The sequence below is a fragment of the Dermochelys coriacea genome, chromosome 5 (assembly GCF_009764565.3).
Source record: "Dermochelys coriacea isolate rDerCor1 chromosome 5, rDerCor1.pri.v4, whole genome shotgun sequence".
Classification (NCBI taxonomy): domain Eukaryota; kingdom Metazoa; phylum Chordata; order Testudines; family Dermochelyidae; genus Dermochelys; species Dermochelys coriacea.
In genome coordinates, this window is record NC_050072.1 from 100039760 (window position 1) to 100064424 (window position 24665).

General features: G+C 42.5%; 1 protein-coding gene across 4 annotated transcripts in view; it reads left to right on the forward strand.

Annotated features, from left to right (window-relative positions):
• Positions 1–24665, forward strand: part of TRPM3 (transient receptor potential cation channel subfamily M member 3) — a 412959-nt gene that overhangs the window by 128203 nt on the left and 260091 nt on the right. Inside the window, exon 1 of one of the 4 annotated variants that reach the window (XM_043514675.1) lies at positions 22624–23588. The exons of the other annotated variants lie outside the window; for them this stretch is intronic. The gene's annotated coding sequence lies outside the window, so the exon portion shown is untranslated. Of the gene's footprint in view, positions 1–22623; positions 23589–24665 lie in introns of those variants that run through there. 4 annotated transcript variants of the gene reach the window in all.

The window sequence follows — 24665 nt, forward strand, 5'->3', positions numbered from 1 at the left end:
TTGGAAATCTATTCTCTTTCAAATTCTTTATATTGAGAGCAGAGAGATTTCTGTATTTTTAGAAGACAACTTGCATCCGATGAAGTGAGCTTAGCTCACGAAAGCTTATGCTCTAATAAATTTGTTAGTCTCTAAGGTGCCACAAGTACTCCTTTTCTTTTTGCGAATACAGACTAACACGGCTGCTACTCTGAAACTTGAGGTTCGTTAGTCACTTATTCTTTTCAAAAACATTGACTCTTGCGCTGTTTGGAGAAGAGCTCTTTTGCAAATCCAGTTAGAAAGTATTTATTTTCAAAATAAGACATTGCATTTTTTAAACAAAGATTTTTACATATAAAGAAAATATTTTGAAATCTTTTTCCTGAAGTGTGGCTATCTGTGTCAGTTGTGATGTTAGTGTACAGTATATAAATGTGGAATTTGATCTAATGCCTCTTTTTTCATGAAAAAAATTAATCTCATTTTATTTTGCCTCAGACTCTGTGTGTGGTGGGGGAGGAGGTTATCATTTTGTGAAAAATTATCTATTCAATCCCAAATGTAGTATATCATAAATAATTGGAGCAATATATTCTGGATAACATTTACATTTCTGTTGTTCAGTTACACAGTGTAAACACATTTAAATAGTGTGAAAAATATCCGACAGCTCTGGAAAGAGAACTGTACAGTTTAAACCACATAACAGGTACAAAACAGAATGGTCAGTGATAACACAGGCTTCCCCTTCCACTTCAGCAATGTGCCCCAACTAATTTAAGATAGTTCATTCTCCATGGCCATTCAGCCTTTGTTTCTAATGTAGAGGTTGCCAATAAGGATGCCAATTATTACCAATCATACTTATGGCTTTCTGTACTGTGACTATTGATCGGTTAGGAACTGGACTAAGCACACCCACTCATTTCAAATTAGTGTTGTTTTTGGCATCAATAATACAAATATTGTAAAAGCTGATATATAAAACAGCATATTTGTATTTTTTAGAATTCATGTACGGAAATATAACCAATGAACGGCACATGAATTAAGAGGTATAGTGAGCTAGCTGTTGCTAAATCTGTCTGATTTTATGACATATTACATTTCACATAGGCACCAAACAGCCACAGATGTGCTCATGCTGACCTTAGGCTTCATGATATAGTGCATGGAAACCTTTTGCATTTTCAGGGGGTGTACAGAGTGACCTGGTAGGTCTTTTCTATCTCTAACTTTTGTAAGTCACTTTAGTTGTTTGTTCATCTGTGATTTTCTTGTTGTTGTTCTTAGGATCCTCTATATTAGTACTTTTTAGTTGTTGATTTAGTCAATGCAAGTGACAACCTGCTCATAAGGTGACAAGTCTAATATTTACATCAGAGACTACAGCAAATATATGTTCTGTGTTTTTCCCCTTTATTTTCATGTAATCCATTTAAATCAGGGAAACTTCAGTTATAGTTGTTCTTGTCCCTATGTTTTCTTTTCTCTGTCCTGGTCAGAAGCAGACAGTTTTATATCTGTACAGTGTCCCTGAAGCATGTAGGAAGGATTTTGAACCACACTAGGTATTGATTTGGTAGGAAATTCATTAAACCAGTCTACAGAGCTTCATACTGAGTTTATGATAGGAAGATCTGACACCAGAGGTTCTTATAATTAAAAGAGTCTCAGTAAAGCACTCTTTGAACCACAGTTAATACCCTGATCTGTATTTTTTTCTTTGAGGAAAGCTATATAGTTCTTGCTATTTTAGTATTTACTATTCGACTTGTTTAATAAGAGGGCCAATGTAGCAGTAGAGATTTTTTTATAATTTAAATAGTACAGGGAGCACCACAATTTAGCATAACTCAGTTTAGGAGACAGGTCATGGCTGCTTAGGAAATGTTTACAAATACACAAATAATTTTAACTAGTTAGCAAACAGGTCATCAGCCATTCTGAAGCAAGTTGTATTTGTATAGTTCCAGGGGACAATGTCATAGCTCCTGAGATTTACAATTTGCAAAGGTATTGTAGAATATGAAGGCATAGTAGAGAACTAGTTTCTTTTTAGTCTAGGCAGAAACTCCAGTGAGGTATTTACCCATGACTGTCACAAGTGAGCAGTGTTTGTTCACAAAGTCAGCACAAATATGAGGCAGATATTCCCAGACGACTCCATCCATTTTTTTGTTCCTTTGTGATCATTCATTAAAGAATACCTGTCACCTGTGACAGTCACAGGTATCCCAGATAGGATTTTCTCCATTCTTTTATTCCTAGGGAGTGAGGTTGAGCTAGTCAAAGCAGGAGGCTTGGTGACGGGGGAGGCAGAAGAGAATCAGAAGAGAGCAAGTCTGTCAAACTCACTTTCTCATGGATTTTACTGGTGCATTTTCCTTCCAGATTTTTTATAAAGTTGAACAGAGCTTCTGTGACCTGCCAGGCATATAGGCTGAGGGGTATACTTTTCACCTTTGAATCAATCACCCTTCTCTCTATCTCTCCCCTATCTCATCTAGCTTGACTGTTCTGGCATTTATATGGCACTTATCACAGCTGAATTTCAATTTCCAACTCAGTATGAAATATAAAGACATGGAAAATGAGATGGAAAGTGGACCTTTGGGCTGTACCTGAATTCCAAAGCATCTCAGACAGAAAGAGTGCCTTTATCTGCTCCTTCCCGGTGTCTTCATCTTGAGCCAGTGTCATTTTCATCAAGATAACAGTGCTGTGAAATATGCAAATTGCTCGCTCTAAGCAAAAAAAAAATCTTGATTTGTGTGACAGCCTAGTCTTTGTCAGCCCATTTAAATAAACAGAACACTCATAAAATCCAGGGAAGAATGACTAGAATCAGAGGAGTTCAAGGTGGAGTTTTGGAAACTGTTTAGGTTCAAGGGTTGGTGACATGAGTTCCTGGTCCTGAAGAATAGACAGGTATCATCAGATCAAGAAATTTGCCTTTAGACTCTTACTGATGGTGGGTTTCGGCCATCTGATCTTTTTTTCAGGAACTGAATCTTGCATGGAGTTGGGTTGTAAGGCTGCCCAGAAGAGCCATTAATACTGGAATAGCTTACGATTGATTTTTTTTTCCCCCACACATTCCTGTGGGAAAGCAGACCATGATGCTGGTAGGTTCTTACAAAATCTTTGCAGGCAATTCCAGGGAGCAATTGGGACTGCTGACTGTTTCATGCGCAAAGTGTGAAGCTGAATACAGTTTAAGTTGAACAAGTGGAACATCACTGAATCCTCTAGTCTGCTCTGCCCCTGTGTCTGAGTGGCTTCAACCCTAACCCCCACATGATCCCTCTTCCACTCATGTCCCTCCAGGGAACACTGATCCTCTATTCCAGTTCCATTGGTCATGATACATCTTCCCTATTTTTTAAAGATTTTAATATAAATATTAAAAACAAATAATTGATGCCTAGACTTCCACCCCATATCCTTTTGGCCAGAGGCTGCTAACACATAGAACATTGGAGTCTCATCTTTACCACAGACTCAGCTGGTTACAAAGCCTTTTGAGATATTTTGGGCTTCTTGATAGAAAACCACACCAGTAATGACCTCTCTGTTTCTGTGTCCCCTGTCTCTGAGTCTAGCAAAAACTCTCTCTGTGTAAAGTCTCCCTCCCTCCCTGTGGGACTGGCCTCTAGATGGTTCTTTCTGTCTGTGTTCTGTTATGGTCTCTGTAGACTCCCTCTGAGTGTTGAGTCTGCTGGCTTGTAAGCGCCTCGTGTCTCTTCAGTTCATTTGTCCCTCTTATGAAGTCGTTACATATGACCTGGATGCCGCTGCACCCCTCACAACCCCTTTAGTCCATTCCTTGTGTGTGTGTAATGGCTGGATCCTCTCAGGAGTGCCTCTCTCCAGAGCCAGTAGGTCCTTGATTGATCTCATACTCCAAAGTCTTCTTTCTTTGATTGCTGGGCATCTCCTGTCAGTAGTAAAAGGTCTCCCCTCATTGGTAGTAGAGTTTTGACCCCATCAGTGCCCGCATCTGATTTTTGGCACCCCTGTGATAGGGTATTCCTGTGTGACAAAAACGCTAACAAGGGGTCTGAACCAGAAGAAATAGCCTTCCATAACAGTCTCTTATCTGTGTTCACAGCTAATTCCACCTTACCTTTACTCTGTGGGTATGCCGGAGAGGAAGTATGGGGTCAAACTCCCATTTGCATACACATTCCTTGAATTTTTCTGTGGCAAATGGGGGTCCATTGGTGGTGAATCCGGAGTCTGGAATGCCATATCTTACAAAGTGGATATATAGCTTGCCAATCACTGATCTGCTTCTGGTATCAGGCAGGGCATCGACCACCCAAAAAATTGAATAGTAGTCCATTGCAATGAAAAACAGTACTTGATTAAAGGTAAATAGGTCCACTCCCATCTTTTCCCATCGTCAGTGGGCAGCTCATGTTGTAAGTGTCTCTTTCTGCTGGTGCTTATAACATGAGCAGCAGGTGTCATACCTTTCTATCAAGGAGTGGAGTTGTGTATTCATTTCCAGCCAGTAAACACACGAGCCCATCTAAGACAGCTCTCAATGCCCAGATGTAAGGCATGTATTTTTTGCATGTCATCCTTAGGTAATGATAGGGTGACCAGACTGCAAATGTGAAAAATCGGGACAGGGGGTGGGGGGTAAATAGGAGATTATATAAGAAAAAGACCCAAAAATTGGGACTGTCCCTATAAAATTGGGACATCTGGTCACTCTATGTAATGAGATGGGGACAACAGCTCTGTTCTCAAAATACGATTCCAACCTGCATGCTCAGCTCATCTTTAGTTTGAAACTATGGTTCTACTCCTACTGGTAGTTGGCTTTTGTGTTCTTGACACCCTGCTAGTATCGGTGTCTTGAATTCCTGTAGTTGGATGTCCTTTACTATAGCCTCTGCTTTACTGTTGAAATTGGGAGATAGTGCAGCATGTTAATGGATTCACTGTCCTGATCCCATTCCCACAACTCACTGATGTAGCAACCAAATGGTGTTGCAAAGCTTGTCAGCATGCTGCACACTTCATCCAGGCCTTTGTACCAAAACCCATTCCTCACAGCACAGGCTATAAAGATTCTGGCTTTGGAAAGTTTGGGCAAGATGTCATCAACTGTGGGCAGTGGATAGTGGCATCTTTTCAATGCCTGGTTCAGTGACTTTGGGTCCACAAAAATGCAATTTGCTTCATGGTTTCTTTATCATCACCGTGCTGATTACCCAGCCTGCATTGGCCTCTATAGGTGCTATGATACCCCACAACTCTGCAGACTTTTGAGCTCCTGGCATACTGGATTTTGTAGTGCCACTGGAATTTTCCTTTGTAGTAAGCACACAGGTTCAACTGTGGGGTCTACTTCCAGTCTCAACTTTCTTCATGGTATCTGTCCCCTTTGCAAACATCCCCATATGCTTTTAAAATTGTATCCGCTGTTCATAGGACTCTCCCTTTTCCTTATTGAATTGCAGTTTTAAAATTCTGAAGCTGTACCGTGATCAGATCCATGGCTTCTATGGTTGTATGTCCCAAGAGGGGTCAGTGGTGAAAGTGGAATCCATTTCTTACCAGTATGGGGGTGAAGGGAACGTGACCTCCTCACATGACTCTTCAAATGACTCCTCCCCATCCCGCCGCCAACCTATGGCCCCCATGCTCTTACCGTCCTCTCCCCACAATCCTCCCCCTTAGCTGGGGAGGGAGAGGCTCTGTCCTCCTCCTGCTGCGCTGGAGACTTTGGAACTGCAACGGCGAAAGGAGCAGAACATGGGGCCACTGGGTGGCCCCATGCCCATAGCTCCTCTGATGCAGCTGTACCATCCCAGCCCTTCCACGCAGAGTCTCCTCCATGAGGTTGAGCTATTCAAAGCTACAAAAGGAAAGAGGCAAAATGCCGGCAGCTCCTCTGGGGTTGCCGTACTGCCCTAGCCCCGCCCTTCCAGCCCTGTCCTCCAGCGGGGCTGCTGCTTTACAGATGGAGCCAGAGGAGAGAAAGCTCCGTGGAAGGGCAGGGGACAGGGCTGGGGGTTCTGCTCCTTTCCTTTCTGTGGTTCCCAGGAGAGTCCTGAACTGCAGGATTCTCCCGGGAACTTCAGCAGGGAAAGGAACAGATCATGAAACCACCAGTCGTCCCCGCACCAGCAGCTCCTCCAGGGTGGCTGTACCACCCCCAGCCCTCTCCTCCAGCTGGGCTGCTGTCAGATGGAGGAGACCCTGTGTGGAAGGACTGGGTGCGGTACAGTTGCGCTGGAGGAGTTGCTGGTGTAGGGCTGCCCAGCGGCCTCAAGTTCTATTCTTCCTGTATCTTTCCAGAACACCATACCAGCTATAAATATCTTGCTGGTACGGTGAATTGGACTGTCATAAATATAAAGGGAAGGGTAAACATCTTTAAAATCCCTCCTGGCCAGAGGAAAAACCCTTTCACCTGTAAAGAGTAAAGAAGCTAGGATAACCTCGCTGGCACCTGACCAAAATGACCAATGAGGAGACAAGATACTTTCAAAGCTGGAGGGGGAGAGAAACAAAGGTTCTCTCTGTCTGTGTGATGCTTTTGCCGGGCACAGAAAAGGAATGGAGTCTTAGAACTTAGTAAGTAATCTAGCTAGATATGCGTTAGATTCTGTTTTGTTTAAATGGCTAATAAAATAAGCTGTGCTGAATGGAATGTATATTCCTGTTTTTGTGTCTTTTTGTAACTTAAGGTTTTGCCTAGAGGGATTCTCTGTGTTTTGAATCTGATTACCCTGGAAGGTATTTACCATCCTGATTTTACAGAGGTGATTCTTTTACTTTTTTTCTTCAATTAAAATTCTTCTTTTAAGAACCTGATTGTTTTTTCATTGTTCTTAAGATCCAAGGGTTTGGGTCTGTGTTCACTTATGCAAATTGGTGAGGATTTTTATCAAGTCTTCTCCAGGAAAGGGGGTGTAGGGTTTGGAGAGGATTTTGGGGGAAAAGGCATTTCCAAGCGGGCTCTTTCCCTGTTAGACGCTTGGTGGTGGCAGCAATAAAGTCCAAGGGCAAAAGGTAAAATAGTTTGTACCTTGGGGAAGTTTTAACCTAAGCTGGTAAAAATAAGCGTAGGGGGTTTTTCATGCAGGTCTGTACCCTAGAGGTCAGAATGGGGAAAGAACCTTAACACGGACTGTACTACCCTACTTGCACTGCTGGTTGTCTCTCTGCCTGCACTTCTGGGATGTTATGTCTCCTAGGCTTTTCACTCTCTCTTGAGACTTCTGCTGCATACCCAATGTCTAAACATGCGTCTAATGTAGTAAGATTGCATTCCCAAAGCAACCACTAGGTGGTGATCCCAAGTGTTGCAGATCATCCTGTCCCAAATCAGTGTGTCTGTCAAGTCCCCAAAATTGCATGTAGCAGCCAGTGTGCATAAGGCTGTATCACCCATTAATACACTATTTCATCTTTAAATGTAAGTATAATTGCACTATTAAGTGGTAATTGCATGCCTGTTTGCTTAACTAATCATTTTCTGACAAATAAAAGTTTGATTTGATCATTTAAAGTGTTGCCTACAGGTCCTATACTAAATAAGTTTTCTGTAACAGACCTAAAGCTCAAACGTAAAAAAACTTAAGTTGGGTCTTATTGCACCATTATTTTTAACAACCTCACATTAATTAAAAATGTTTCAACTTAAAGGTTAGAAAAGCTTACACAGCTGCTGCACTGCAGAGAACTGACTGCTCAGACACTGCCAGCATTTTTCATTCACAAAGTGTGAAGTGGAATGCAATTTAAAATGAGAAACTTTATTAACCCTGTGGACTGCGCTGTCCATGTTGTTGGGTTGCTTCTGGCCTAACTGCCCGCATTCCCTGTTCCACTGGTGTTCTATCAATAACAAAAAGAAAAGGAGTACTTGTGGCACCTTAGAATACAGACTAACACGGCTGCTACTCTGAAACCTATCAATAACAATCCCTTCAGGGAACTTTGACTCTGGTTCCACTGATCATGATATATGGAATGCCTGCCTAAAAGATCCTTTCAGGTAGCTCTGATAGGGTAGTGGGCCGTTGGCTGGTCCTTTTCTGCTTGTCCCTCTCCAGAGCATGACTAAGTTTTCAATGTCCCTGTAATGCTCAGTCCACTATGCTGCTGCCTTTTCTAGTTCCTTTTAGGAGGTAAATTGAGAGAATCATCCTTCATCATCATCATCCATCTCACCCCAAGGTAAGAAGACATAAATTGGATGCTGGATTCCCTGCTATATCCCCCTACATCTGCATTCTGGGTGCAGAGCAGGAATAGATTCTGGAGGAAAGAGGCTGTTATCTGTGAAACCTATCCAAGCATTGCTGTGATTCACACATCATAAAACATTTTGAATGTTTACCTCCATCCAACTTTTTATTTTTTATGGACCATATTCTTGCTCCTATGAGGTGAGTGGCAAAAGACTGCCTCTATTATGTGTCTGCTTGCCCAACTACCCCAGGAGGAATAATGTCAAAGGACAATAACTTCAAACTTTAAGTGTTTTAAGAGTAAGGTTTCCTGTAAATACCTGTTGATTTGTGGACAATACAGGGGACTCTTACAGCAAACATGGGGGGAAAGCTTTTTCCTCCCTAGGAAGCAGCACGTACTGATCCAGCTGGTCTTTGTCTGGGTTGTTGCTAGTGCCTTGTCATTTTTGTCTTGCTTCATGTCCCAAGAAGAAATACTAACCCTTTCCACAAAATCAGTGGAACAAAATAAGCTTATGTGGCATTACTTCCTTCAAGCATTCCCCACAGCCTCGGTCTCTGCTGGTATTATCTTGCCTTTCTGTAATCTCAGAAACTGTCTAGTGGGAGTAGAATCATCATGGAGCCCCAAAGGTTCATGTTCTGAAGTATCTCAGAATAATCCTATTGTACTATTTCTTAGTGTCATTTTAACCTGCTCCGAATTGTTTCAAGTTCACTTTTTTTAAACAGGGGGGAGGCAGTGGGGAGAGAAACTCTTATTGAGCTGCATGCCCACCAGGAGCATGTAACAGAGTTCTTCATGAATTAGGAAAATGCATTTTTTTTTGAGGAAGTGAGCACCAAATCCAACTGAAGTGAATGTTTTGTTTTAGGATCATTCTGTGTTTCTGCTTCTGAGTGGCGAGGATTTCAGTGTGAAAGGTCAGACTGTCCAGAAGTACAAATCTCTGATACGAGTCTAAGCAATATTTTACTGAGAATGATGTACAAAAATCAGTCTGTTTGCTATGGCCATTCTCTAAAATTTGCAGAAAGACCTTATGAATACATATTCTATTTTCCTCTAGACAAAATACGTAGTACTGTAGGGCAGTGGTTTTCAAACTTTTTTCTGGCGACCCAGTTGAAGAAAATTGTTGATGCCTGCAACCCAACGGAGCCAGGGATGAGGGGTTTGGAGTGTGGGAGGGGCTCAGAGCTGGGGCAGGGGATTTCTGTGCGGTGGTTAGGGCTGTGGGGTGGGGCCAGGAATGAGGGGTTCTGGGCGTGGGAGGGGGCTCAGGGCTGTGGCAGGGGGTTGGGGTGGGTGAGAGGAGCAGAGCTCTGGGCTGGGGATGAAGGGTTTGGGGTACAGGAAGGGGTTTCAGGTTTGGGGGGGGCTTAGGGCTGGGGCACGGGCTTACCTTGGGCGGCTCCTGGGCAGTGGCACAGCAGGGGTGCAGAGGCAGGCTTCCTGCCTGTCCTGGCACCGTGGACCGCGCTGCGCCCCAGAAGCAGCCAGCAGCAGGTGCCCCCTAGGCAGAGGCATGCAAGCGGCTCTCGCCCGCAGACACCGCCCCTCCCTGAAGCTCCCATTAGCCGGGAACCGGGCAATGGGAGTGTGGAACCAGTCCTCGGGGCACAGGCAGTGTGTGGAGCCCCCCGTCCCCTCCCCACTATGAGCTGGACCTGCTGGCCACTTCCGGGGTGCAGCGCAGGGTCAGGTAGTGATGAGCCTGCCTTAGCTCTGCAGCTCCGCCGATGGGACTTTTAACGGCCCGGTGGTGCTGACCAGAGCAGCCGTGACCCAGTGCCTTCCATTCTGCAACCTAGTTCTGGGTCGCAACCCATGGTTTGAAAACCACTGCAGTAGGGGATTACAGAGGGAGGAAGGGGGCAAAACTCCAGCATGTGATACCTGTGCCTATTTGAAGTGAAATGTTATCTCATGAATTAATAATTTGAGGAAGCTGTCAACCTCTTTGAGCCCTGTACTGTTTTTAGCCATATATTGTCTTCTGTCTCAAAGTGAAACTTTCACTGATGTTAGCTGGAGTTGTGTGTCTGGACTGAGCACAATAATAAAGCTCATGAGATTCCATATCTGTTAATACAAATGCAAAAACTTTGCTAAAAGATGCCACACAGAACTCATAGCCTGAGGGGAGGAAAGGGGAGGTTAAGGTAGTTTTAAACCACCTTTAACAATTTAACAAGTGCCAACTTGTTGATGAAGAAGTTTCTGTTTTAGGTACACTAAGCTTGGAAACACAAGCTACCCCAGAGCTGGCGTACAGAGAATATTTTTTGCTGATTTATCCCAGACTGACCAGCAATGAAAGGCCTTTTTTTTAGGTTCCACAGTCCCAAAATACAGAAGAATTATACTATCTGGTTTGCCCAAGGCTGGCATCTCCTGTGCTTTGTGTTTACCATACCTTGTTGTCAGTGACAATTGATGCTTGCCAGCTGTGTTTTAAAGGGGCAGTCCTAATTGGAATGCATCTTTTTTAAAGCCAGCAGGTCTGCAAAACTAGCCAGCATCCTCTAAAATTGCAGTCTCCTGAGACTGTCAGAAAATTGTTCTACTGCCCCAATAAGTGTTTGTGTGTGAGAATTAATAAGTATTTTTAAGTGGATTTGTTTGGGTGATTTCAGAGCAGTGTTCCAAAATTCTCTGAGAACAGTTTCATTTAATTTGGTTGCAGATGATGCTGAGTGTGTGCAAATTTTCTTTCTTGGTTTAGTAGAGAGAGATCTTGCTAGCCAATTAGCTGCTTTTATATTAATTTCATGTTAATTCCACTTTTTCCATTGGTGTTTTTATTTGTTTTTAAAGAGTTTCTAATGTGTTCCATCCACATGGAACAAAATGCAGTTCTGGGGGCTTAAAATCTAATCATGTATGTGTGCTAATATGTTTAAAAGGTGAACTATTTTGTACTTATTTATATAAATCATAGAATCATAGAATATCAGGGTTGGAAGGAACCTCAGGAGGTCATCTAGTCCAACCCCCTGCTTAAAGCAGGATCAATCCCCAATTTTTGCCTCAGATCCCTAAATGGCCCCCTCAAGGATTGAACTCACAACCCTGGGTTTAGCAGGCCAACGCTCAAACCACTGCTATCCCTCCCCCCCCGAAATCCATCCATCACACCCAAAACCTTGCCATTGCCAGCTTCCTGCCCTCCTCCAGCCGCCCTCCCCTGGTTCTAAGACCAGGTAGCACCCTATACACACTCTCTCTCCTGGACTGCTATTCCTCCACATTTCGACTCCCTCGCTTAGCCTCCTACCCTTCCAATCCATGTCTGGAATCAGTAGCAAGTCAATTGATATTTCATAGACATTTAACAATCATTTCAGACCTTTTGCTGTGTACACAGGAAGACAATGGTGCAACATATCTGATGGCAAAATGGACATTTATACAATTATTATATGCACTTGTCACTAAATTTAATCTGCATTACCCTGAGAAGTGCTCAGATGGTTATAAGACAAAACGTATGTTCAATGTTATTTAGAAGTATTAATAACCTCCTTTACTTCAAAATGTGAAACACTAATAGCTCCTCTCGAGATGGCTCACTTCTAACCTTTAACAACGTTCAGGTGGCTGTAATTTTTATCAGATTGTTTGGAATTTGATTTAGTTCAAGTCCTGAAGCTACAATTAAACTCACAGCTATCTTTTCTAACTATGCTTCATTCAACAGCTAGAATAATCTTTCAAGTCTGGGGGGGGAAAGGGGGTGGTGGAAGAACAGGACACAAAATGCTATTTACAACTGGTTTGCACAATACAAGTGTCAGCAAGTTAAAATACGTATTTTCTGAGTTGGTGGAAAACAAACCATTTCTTACCAGCACTGCAAGAAAATCATCAAAGCTACTTCCTCTCCCCACCTTTCACTCCCTCAAGCCCAGATGCTATTCAAGGCTGAAACCAAAATTGCTGTTCAATTTTCCTGGGAACACACACAAAGGGATTTGCAGAACCCCTCAGCATTGGCCTAACTGTTCTCTCACTGCAGTCAATGGTGAAATTCCCTTGACTTCAATGGAAGAATTAGCCCACTGTAAGAACTTCTGAAAATCCCATTTTAGTTACACAAACTGACATAATTGGAGCAATCAAATCTCTGTCTTTAAGGCATAAATTGATCACCTGCACTGTCAGGAAAGAGTTTTGCCTGCATACCACACATGTGAAAGTGTCTGCCTTTTGTGGTTCTATCTGGACATACTAGTCATCTGGGCCTTAAAAGTCCATTTTTAAGACAAGTGAAGTAAAGTAGCAAAATAAAATACTTGCATCTGTCAGTAGTTTAGTCTATCCTAAATCTAGCAGGTTTTTCTCTTTACAACATACAGTATCTGCAAAGAATGATCATTTTTGAGCAATTAGTGGGAGGGCTGCTATTTGTTGTGGTCTGTAGACGACTTTGTTCCCCTTCCCCCACATTTAACATCTAATAAAATATTGTTGATAGGCAATCTTCAAGTATTGGAGATTAGGCTTGTGTCAAAAAATACATCATTTGACCTGAACTTTCAAGCAAGCACATTTTATTCTTAAAGTAAAAGCATTTAAGAGAAAACATATTAAATCAATTAAAGAAACCTACACAGATGCTAAAACAATTAACAGAGGTCACACCCAATTCCAAACTAGGGCTCTGGTAGGTTTTAGTCCTTCAAAACCCATAACTGGTTTATCCCCATGATTACAAGTTTATCCATCTCAGATCCAGAACAGAGATTGGGCAGCTCGGGTCTTTGATCTTCACCTTCTGTAATAGGTAAACAACAGCAGACAATGACCCTCTCTTCAGAACATAGCTTCAAAAGGCAATGAAGCTGTGCATTTGTAGCTTGGCCTCAGGAGAAAGGGTGTACTGAGGCACTCTGTCCTGTTGTATTTGACCTATTTAAATATCTTCTGTTACTTTACCTTGAAACTGTCCCTCTCACCTCAGTTATAAACTGTCCAGCATGGAGGAGATCATCATTCACAGTCTGCACTGTTTTAGTTGTAGGCCTGTCTAGTCTCCCCATTTTATTGCTTTATGTAGACTGATGTGCAGTTAAAGCCAGCTGAATAATTTACATACATAATACAAAAGAGTAAGCATTGCAGCCATCTGAGGAAAGCCCTGGGGCCATATGCAATCAGCATTAGTTATATTTGGAATCTTTGATCATGTGGAATATACTTAAAGCAAATTTAGTTCTTCAGACCAGAATTTCAAATGGACATAGCCACAGGGGGGATATGCACTCATACAGCATATTAATGATTTAATTAATACTTATGGTCTTGTACTTGGTGTTAGCTACCCTACACTTATGACCATGTTCTGGCATTTGGGTATAAATAGAAACCATGCACACATATACAAAACCAGAATGTGGCCTTTGGAAAGTGCAGTGGTATTTTATACATGCTTCACTTTGTTGATAGTTTACTTCTATTTCTTAAATTTATTGGAGTGAAGTAATGGAAGGTAATGTCCCATCTTAATAGAGTGTGATTGTATTCCTTGTATAAAATTGAAAAGCTGGCCATTTTGTTATGGTATTGTTAGAATAAAAGGTGTTATATGCTGGTGAAGGGAATATTGAGAAAGCACCTTTGTTTCTAGATAGGGACATATTCCTTTCCTGCCTTGAATCTAATACCAAGAGGTACTTTGGTTGAATGAATTTGCACAAGGTGCATTAGGTAATCAGAGCAGTTGAAATAGCATTATATGGATATATGCACTGAATTGTCGCACTGTCTGTTAATCATCAAAACCGCTTTTAACTAGAACTGGTAGAACTTTGGAAACACAAGCTACCCCACGAATGGATGACTTTTCACAAAAAGTTTCTTTTCCACTTTTCCAGCTGCTATAGAGCTGGTAAAAACAAAATAAGATTTTGAATTTTGACCCAAACCTTCTAAATTCTTCATGAAAAACTTTGTGAAAAAGTGTTCCCATTATTCAAATTTTTACAAAAAATACTGGTGTAAATTCTTTCTTATGTAGAAGTGCAACATACAGAAGGGAAATGCTATTATGAGCTACAGTGATTGCCTTTAAAAATTCAACATTTACCAATAATTGTCAGCAATAAAGATCCTGCAGCTATTCTAAGTATAGAGAAATGCTCTGGTATTTTATATACCTGTGTGGGATAGCTGTTGATTTTTTAAATGGACACCACTCTGCCATCACACATCTGAGGCCATGTCTTTTAAAACTACCTTGTGAAAAATCTGTGGCTATATACATGCCAATTTATTTATCATCTGAACTGCACACAGGCAGCATGGAGCAGAGACATCGGGGTGAAATCCTTCCACATTGAAGTCAATGGCAAACCTTCCATTGACTTCAGTGAAGCCAGGATTTCACCCCAGGTCTCTGTCATCTGAGCTTGCAGAAGATTTTCATTAGCACTGCAGTAGTAGAATGCTTATGTTTTATAAGCCACCTACTTAACACAAAATCATTATGTCATTATCAGATTGTGTTTGGCCTTTACATGCATTCACAGGAAGGATGCTTAAGGAGTATGTACATACATACACCACACACTGCCCATTACCCTTCCTGAACAAGAGTAGTACAGCCTGCATGCCACACCCTCCTCTCTCCCACCTCCTTGAGGCCCAGTTCCTCTCAGTGCTCCCTCTGGGCTGGTACTGTTCCACATCACCATTTACACAGAGCTGGGTGTTAAACACATAGTCTAGCCTAACAAAATGTTGCCCCGTCTATAAGGGGCTGAATATCCTCAGCTAGGAAAAGGCCCAGTGTGTGTCAAATAATAAAAGATAAAATCTATTGAAAAGTTGTTTTTTAATCTTCCTAACCCTATATAGGAAGATTCTGGAGTACCGAATAACTGTTATAATGGTTCCTAGCCCAAACACACACTTCTGGCTGGTGCAGGGGCATGTGACTGGGGGCAAAGGATATTGCCAGGGCATCTCTGGATTCAAGCAGTCTCTGGGGCTATTGCTGGTTGGTGTGAGTTAGGGTAGCTTTCAGGAAACAGTTCCACAAAATGCAGCCCTATGACTGGGGAATACAAATATGGCTTAAATCCACCATTGTCCTCTACCCCACCCCCACCTGCAGTGAGTAATATTCCTCATTCATAGCTCATCTGTCCCTGTGTGTTTTATCAGTAATGTTGATTTAATATTAAAGGTTAGAAATCTCTGTGTGCAAGGCCAGGCATATATCTGGTAGATACTCCCAAACGTATTTCATCATGAATCATCTCATTTAAAGGTTATTTTTAACTCCAGGTTTTCTTTTTAATCTTCAGCAGCTAGTGCTACTTGATTGAAATTAAAATAAAATGTTGATTAATCTTTTTTTCCAGCTACAGTCATCTACTTAGGATATGTTCCTTTTTTGGCTTGCAGCAATTTTTGTCTAAAACATACCCTATAATTTATAAAACACATTAGCTTCTGTTCTGAAGTGTTGAATACTGATAGAAAGCAAGAGATAAAATGCTGAACTGAAAATGGATGGTTGAACTTCTTCTCTGTTATCTGGGGCACTTGGGATTCCAAGTGATTTTGACAGAATAGTCCTGTTGGTATCCAGAAAGTGGACGGGCAAAGCCCATCCACTACTAAAGGACCTCCCCCAGCCTAAGGGAAGGGTCCACAGATCCGGGATTCCAGATAATTGCAGGGGACAACTAATGAGATAACAGGAATGGGAGTGAGGTCACAGGGCTAAACGAAGCCAACTCCCACACTACAGGAAGGATGTGGATAAATTGGAAAGAGTACAACGAAGGGCAACGAAAATGATTAGGGGTCTAGAGCACATGACTTATGAGGAGAGGCTGAGGGAGCTGGGATTGTTTAGTCTGCAGAAGAGAAGAATGAGGGGGGATTTGATAGCTGCTTTCAACTACCTGAAAGGGGGTTTCAAAGAGGATGGCTCTAGACTGTTCTCAATGGTAGCAGATGACAGAACGAGGAGTAATGGTCTCAAGTTGCAATGGGGGAGGTTTAGATTGGATATTAGGAAAAACTTTTTCACTAAGAGGGTGGTGAAACACTGGAATGCGTTACCTAGGGAGGTGGTAGAATCTCCTTCCTTAGAGGTTTTTAAGGTCAGGCTTGACAAAGCCCTAGCTGGGATGATTTAACTGGGACTTGGTCCTGCTTTGAGCAGGGGGTTGGACTAGATGACCTTCTGGGGTCCCTTCCAACCCTGATATTCTATGATTCTATGATTCTATGAAGGGAACCGGACAGGGACTCTGAGCAGAGAACCCCAAACAGCACCCACTGCTCCTCAAAGGTGTTAAGGGAGCCAGCGAACGCCACCCAGAGGAACTCTGCCCGGATGTGTGAATGGACTGAGGAGCGGAAATAGGCCCCACAGTCACAGGAAACCCCATCGGCCAATGTCCTTTCCCTGGTTTTGTAGATGACCATTTTGGCCAGGGTCAGGAGGAGGCTGACAAGGAGGTCCCGCGACTTTGTGGGGCCACGGATGGGGAATGTGTAGATAAACAGGTGAGGGGAAAAGTGCAACCAAAAACATAATAGTATATCCAAGAGGAGACGGAATAGGGGCTGCAACCTGGCACACTCGGGTACACGTGCGCCAGGGTCTCTTCCATGCCGCAAAAGGGGCAGGTGTCTGGGAGGGGAATGAACCATGCCAAGTATACGCCCGTGCTCACAGCTCCGTGAAGGATCCACCAACTGACATCCCCGATGGGCCTTGGGACCAGAGTGGAATATAGACTGGTCCACCGAGGCTCCTCACCCTCCAGAGGTGGCAAGAAGTCCCGCCACTTCATGTTTGGGCAGGACGCGAGGGTGGGGACGTGAAGAGTGTGGAGCATGAGCATGCACAGATGTTTTCTTGGCGCGGTCCAGAACTGAACCAGCTGCAAGTCGTGCAGCTGGCTCGTGGTAAAGGGGTGGGATGGCCTGGCAGGTCCACGGGGCAGGGGCCCGATGAAAAGGTCTGGAGGGCCTGGGGTGGAGGATGGGCATGGTGTGCCTTCTCGCAGAACCCAGTGTTAGGGTAGTGAACTGTTCTTTGATGGTTGTTTTTGTTTGTTTTGAGATGTTAAACCTGGAAGTTGGCTGAAATCCTCAGAACACACTGGCCAATTAATCTAACCAAACCAGATTTCATCAGGCTTTCCCCCAAATTGTGAAGTCTGATCGGTAACATGAGGCAGAAAATGAACAGAAGGAAAGATTCAGGGATTATGAAAAAAATGTGGAAAAGCAGGGTTTCCTCTTTAGGTTCATAACCTCTAATGACACATTACCTAACAGACTCTTCCATACCCTCAATAAAATACGTGATACGTATTTTAAAAGTTATAAAATGTGTGCAATGCAATCAGCCAGGAAGTTTCTCCACATGTGCATCCATGTGACCTCAGGACATTGCAAATGGCAAAACTGGAAAAATAGAAGTGGAGGCAGATAACAATAGAAAACAGCAACTTTTTTCCTTAGCGGAAATTGTGATCTTGAGTGATCTTCTCTCCAATACTAAGGGAACACTAAAAAACCTATTAGGTTGGAACCTCTGGTGCCTTATTACAAGTTATGTACAAGGGCACCATATATGGGCAGCTCTCCAGCTCCTTGTTTCTCATAGCCCAATGTATTGTGAAGTTATTTCCCCCCTGAACCACCATATCCTTCATAAATAAATAAGCAAACATACTATACAGTGCCTGTTACCTTACTCTTATTTTACCTTTCTTTTTACAGCCAACCTACTGTACCATACAGTGGCATTAAGTACAATATCTAGCCTCCAGTGCTAGCCAGTATTTGTTGCCACAGAGGAAGATGATAACAAACCCCCTAGCCAACTGGGTAGACCTCCTCACAGAAGAAAATATTCCTACCTAACACCTGCAGGTGATCAGTTTGCATCCTGATGCATGAAATCTGATTACCTTTAATTTTAGCTATCAATGTTTTAAAAGTTCATAAAATTAAACAGCCTTTTTAAAAAAATCCACTCAGTTCTCTGATTGACTGACAGAAAATTCTACAAGTTGGCTTTATATTGTGTAGAGTAACAGTTCCTCGTGATTGTGCTGAATTTATCAGTTTTTAAATTTGAGTCTTATATTATGGAATAGGGCAAAAGGGAGAGAGACTATATTTTTATTCTAATATACATTTTTCATGATTTTGAATACTTCAAACATATCTCCTCTAACGCAGCTCTTAGCTAGGCTAAATAGTCTTAATTCTTGTAATTTCTTGTCATATATAACTCAGTATCCCTAAACTATTGTCCCTTTCTGGACCTTTTCAATCTCAACTGCATTTTTCCTAAACTGAAACATTGAAAATAAGATGGTTCCACTGAAGAGTGCTAGGTGTAGAACCCACTGCTGCCACCTCTTATCCTGTGCTTTAATCGCAAGACTATCCTTCCTCCCTGTATTTATGAAGACATTCTCCATAACTTTTTTCACATATACTATAAAATAAACCTTCTGGCCTTACATTTATATGATTTTGTGGGTATGACCCAATGGTACTGTAGAGCAGTTGCTATTATCCAGTACACAGAATATGGCTAACAGTATATTTATTTATTACTGCTATAACAATCCTCTGATCAGTTTCATAGGCACTGACTCCGTGGGTGCTCCAGCCCTGGAGCACCCACAGGAAAAAAATAGTGGGTGCTTAGCACCTACCAGCAGCCCCCTTGGATCAACGCCTCACCCCCACCCCACTGACTCCCACCTGTCACAATCAGCTGTTCAGCAGCATGCAGGAGGTGCTGCGGGGAGGAGGAGAGGAGGAAGAAGTGGCAGAGGGGTGGGAAGAGCCAGGGCGAGGGTGGGGACTTGGAGAAAGGGATGGAGTGGAGACGGGGCCTGGGGTGGAGTGGAGGTCGAGCACCCCCCAGGATCTGAGCAAGTCAGCGCCTATGATAAGTTCTGTACCCTTGGTACAAAGGGAACTATCTTTTGAGATATGTCATCCTTTGGGAGGGAGCTGAGAGGGGAGATATATCCTTTGGAGTTAATAATTTCTTAAAAAGGTTCTAAAGTTTGTAAAGCCTCAGGCAGCTCATGGGGAAAACATCTGACTTGTAAAAGACAAGGGACACTGGTGAATTGTGCACCTTTGTCTCAATGCCTGCAGCTTTGTATACCCCTGAGATTCTGGCCTCTTTGCATAAAGACTGATAGGGGCTCTACTACTGATAATTTTTTAGTAGTGGCAATAGCACTAGTACCTAATGTCTAGTATTGTACCATGACCTAGAGGAAACTTTCTGGTATATTTTAGTTACTTCTAAATTTTGCTCTGGGGTATAAGGCATAAAAGCTTAATCTAGCCAGCTTGGTGATGGGTGGGGGTCCCTAAATCTGAGTTTACTTGTTAAATGTTTACTGATTCTTGTAAATTTGGTCAAATCGGACTGCGGTAATAAAGAGAGGATCTTTTCCTTTTCCTATTCCCTTCCTCCTTATCTTTCACCTCAGATATCTTAAAAGCAACCACTACCAACAGCCATTTAACCTAATGTAGTTGTGCCAATTTTTCACTATATTAATTTGCTTGTCTGTTGTATCCATATCCTTTGTCTTTAGATTGTAGGTCCTCAGGGTAGGGATTGTCTCTTTTCTGTGTTTATATGTTCCCCGATCCCAATTGGGGCCTTTGGATACTACCATTATATAAATATTCGTTATTGATAAGACATTAAAACCTGGTGATTCCCTTGGTATAGTGAGAATACTCAGGGGACAGTGTAGCATATTTATTCTGAGCTCTCACTATTCTGCCACTCCAGTGCAGATGATATTCCCAGGAAAAGGGGGTGTGCTTTATCACTTTTTCATCTTTTACAAAATATTGTGTCTTAATAGTCGTGAGATCAATTCCCTATACAACTTTTTCTGAAGGTAACTTTTTGAAAATGTAATGATTTATGTATGCCTTGAGATGTTGTTTTATTATCTGTTCTAAGAATTTTATGAGGTTACAGAGGTGTGATTTTCCCATGTAGAACCCACGTTGGTTTTTGAACTTTCTTGTCCAGTCATAGTATTATTTCATCCTTAATTAGCTTCCCTTGATCTATACTTACTGCTTCTCTCTTCTGTAGGAGCCTATCAATAAGAGAGCAATCACCACAACAGATTTTTGTAACTCCTATGGCCCTCTCTTTGTGGTTCATTGATCATCCATAAAATATAGAAATCAAGGCTCAGCGCCAAAAAATATTTCTTTGTAGCTTGTTCACAACTTTTAGATGCTCCTTCATTCACAAAGGATAGAGCTACACACAGCAGACTTGTACATATGGGAGAATGGCTGCCATATTTGGTAAATGGCCAACTTCTTTGTAGGGCAACAAGTCCAGGACACACTGCATCTGTTTTTGACAGCGTCGGTGCAGTGCGGTGAATGACTAGCTGCTTGGTAATCTTAGTATCACTGAGCAGATATTCTAAGGGGCTGCATTTTAAGTAAGTGTCATGCAAATCTTGGTTAAGTGATTTTTTTTTCTTTCTGTCTGTGCATGCATGGAGAGCTATTTTTGTACTTTGGTAAATGTTAAAGCAAGAAGGGACTATTATGACAATCTAATCTGACATCCTGCATAACACAAGCCATGGTACTTTACCAAGTAAAGTCACCAAGTCCAGTTAGTTAAGCTGTTGTATCTTTTTCTCATGCACAGTGTCTTTAGTGCAGTTATACTACTATGGAGTACAATTTAATTGGCTATAATAAAATGCAGATAAATATGTCGCACACAGCTTAACACAACAATTAGTCTGTACATGTAAATACCAGTAAATGGTATAATTTATAAAATAGTATACATGTAACATCTGTAGATAACTACAAAGGTTTTGCACTTAGACATTGTGTCTAGATAGTGGTTTTCATCCAGAGCACCTTACAGAGGCTAGGGGCAAATGTAAATAGCTGCAATGTCAAGTTTCAGGAAGAGGTAATCTCTTTAAATAGCATAGAAATGAAAGGAATCTTTTATTTCTTTTAAAAAATAATTTGGGTTAATGTATATCTGAATCTTCAGTTGTGCTAAAATGCAAGGCAAAGCTGCTGTGTATTTTGAATCTGGGGTTGATACCAGAGGCAGGTAGATCTGAATCTAGGTACAAAGGAAGAATAGGGGGGCTATTTTGTGGTGGAGCGAGGAGACTTGAAGGAGAAAGGCACTTGTAATTGGGGGGAAAGGCACCCCATAATCTATATTTTTTACCCTGTCTTTCAAGTTTCAGTTTGGAGATTGTAACAATGGCTGAGTGAGCAATAAACTTCTGGAGATTAATAGTGAAAATTCTATCAGGTGCCTAAATGAATTGGCACAAACAGAACCACCTGAACGATTACTGTAGCTCAACTAATTTAGTATATATGGTGTTTCTTAATTAATACACTTATATTTATACCCTTAATTCAGAAAGTTGGCATCAGAGATATTTATACTGTATGCAAGAGATTTAAGTAAGATGCACTTCCATTGACTTCTCCTTATTGAAGACGTTATATAATGCTGGTGTTTTATAACATAACTCCTACGCTCCAACTACTGTTACAGCAGCTATTCATTTAGCACTACTAACAATAGGTCATTTTTTAACCTAAGTCTGAACAAAAAGCCTTTGCCTGCAATAACTAACCACATTTCAGGGACCCTCTAAGTGCATTACTAATGATTTGTTTTGAGATACTTCTGTGTATTAGCGAGGAGTGAACATCAAAAGGATTTAGAGGTTTCATTCAGCTAGGGAAAAATTTGAAGGATCCTCCTTTGCCTCAGCAAAATGTAAACCACCACTGAGGGGGAAGAGATGGGAAAGACTCATATTTAAGGCTATGATTTAGTCATGGCTATTTTTAGTAAAAGTCATGGGCAATAAACAAAATTGCATGGCCTGTGACCTGTCCATGACTTTACCCCTGACTAAATCTTCACTGCTCCTGGGACGTTGCTGCTCTGGAGGGCCCCAGGGGGCTGCTACTCTGGGGGGGGGGGGCCGCCGGTGTTCCGGCAATGGGGGCTGACTGCCCCCGGCTGCTCGCTGCTCCAGCCATCTCTGGGACCATTGCTGCTGGGCAGTTCCTGGACCGCGGACCTCTGCGTGGTCAGTATCTGGGGCCAGCCACACCAGCAGCTACTCCAGTGGTCCCCAGGGTCAGGTGCCCGGGGCTGCCTGAGCAGCTGCCAGTGTGACTGGTCCTGGGGACTGCTTGAACGGCTGGACACTGCCACTGCAGAAGTCGTGGAGGTCTCGGAAAATCATGGAATCCATGACTTCTGTGACCTCCATGACAGACTCGCAGCTTTACTTATATTTAGTGCATCAAACCTAATCAATACAAATTTTAAATAGGGAAACATTTAAATAGATTGACAGCAGGGTGATGGAAAGAAAGGCTGGTCTTGTCATAAATGATCATCTCAGTAGAATGGGTGTTTTCTCTAAGATTCCTAAGCAATTATACCTATCAGTCTGACTAGGGCTTTTTTTTTTTTTTTAAACACACGAGTTCTCTCATTATTTTTCACATATCATGAAATCTGTTCATCACAGAATAGATCATGCACACACAAATAATCATAATAATGTAGAGATGTGATTAGTGACAGACTACTTTGGCCAGAATCTTATTTCTAACACCCAGTCTAAATAACAGTTGAGTACTAGTGTGAGGAGGTGGCCACTTCACACAGGACTGGAAGGGGTTAAGATGGCCAGGCAGGCCAATTAACTCCACAGGCTGCACCTGGAGGAGGAGCCAGGGAGCAGGGAGCTACTTGAAAGCAGGCTCAGCTGTGCAGGAACAAGCAGGGCCTATATAAAATGAGGTAGTAAGCAACAGACAGGGTCTGCTAGGAAAGGCTGCAGGAAGGCAGACAACAATCACTAGCCTCTCCCTAGAAAGAGGGAGGAAGGTTTTAGAGCTGGTACACCCAGAGGGAGAAGGGGAACCAAAGTGTGGTAGGAAGCAGTCAAGGGACCAGTGGTGGCTGGGAGAGGAAAGCTCAGAACTGCTGAGCTGAGGGTCCCTGGATTGGAAGCTGGAGCAGAGTGCCTGCCCAGGTTCCCCTACTAGACACTGAGGGAGTTGCACCTGAGGCAGTGAGAGGGAAGACTGCCTAGGACTGCAAGGGAAAAGGGGCTTTGATACCCCGGAAGTGGGAGAAACACTGAGTGACCTGGCTGGAGGACTAAGTCACAAAAGAGGACACTGCGATTCCTGGAGTGAGAGAGGGGCTGCAGACCAGAGAGAAAGACAGAGCGACAGCGTGCAAACCACAGGAGAGGGCGTTGAACTCGAGCTAATCCCCAGAGTGACCAGAAGGAGGCGCCAGACCAGTGGTGAGTGGTGCACCCTGTGTCAACTAGTCAGGACCCCATAATGGAAAGAAGGAAAGTCCCTCACTGGCTGACACTCCTCCCAAGTAGTGTTCACAGATCTAGTGCCCTTTCCCTCTCCTACCTCTTCTGTAGAGTGGGCAAAGACTAGAGATTTGCCTAGTGGTGGATCCTGTGGCCCTATCTGTGCACAAAGGTATACTCTCAGTACTGTGTGGACTCACCAAATCCTGTCTTCTGTGTACAATAGACTAGCATGAATTCCATGCTTTCAGGAGAGCAATTTTTTCCTCTTATGTCTTCCAGTGCTACTGAAACATTAAATCAACATACAAAGGTTATCAGTCACATTTTTACAGTTTTTCCTTTTGAATAATTAACATATTATTTAAATAATACTGCATGTTACATGGTAACATTAATTTTTAGCAGTCAACCATGGTAAAGAGTCTAATGACGACTACTGTTCTCAATGGTAGCAGATGACAGAACGAGGAGTAATGGTCTCAAGTTGCAATGGGGGAGGTTTAGATTGGATATTAGGAAAAACTTTTTCACTAAGAGGGTGGTGAAACACTGGAATGCGTTACCTAGGGAGGTGGTAGAATCTCCTTCCTTAGAGGTTTTTAAGGTCAGGCTTGACAAAGCCCTGGCTAGGATGATTTAACTGGGACTTGGTCCTGCTTTGAGCAGGGGGTTGGACTAGATGACCTTCTGGGGTCCCTTCCAACCCTGATATTCTATGATTCTATGATACTGCACTCCTCTCAGTCCTACAGTGTGTAAAAGCTTGCAATGATTTCTAAAAGCCTGGTGACACTTACAATGTCTATAGAAATTTACTGGAATGTTTTTGTTTTTACCTTGTATTCCATGTTTGTTTTGAGTCAGAAAAATCTTGTATGTTTTTGGATTAGTTGTTCTGTGGAAGCAAGAGTCCATCCAAAAAAAAAGTGTGTGTGTGTGTGTGTGTGTGTGTGTGTATGCGCGCGTACACACACGCACTCTCTCATGGTTATTTGAAAGCACTTACTCTGTCGTTACCTGTACCATGCACATATTCTGTATGCTATCTGTACT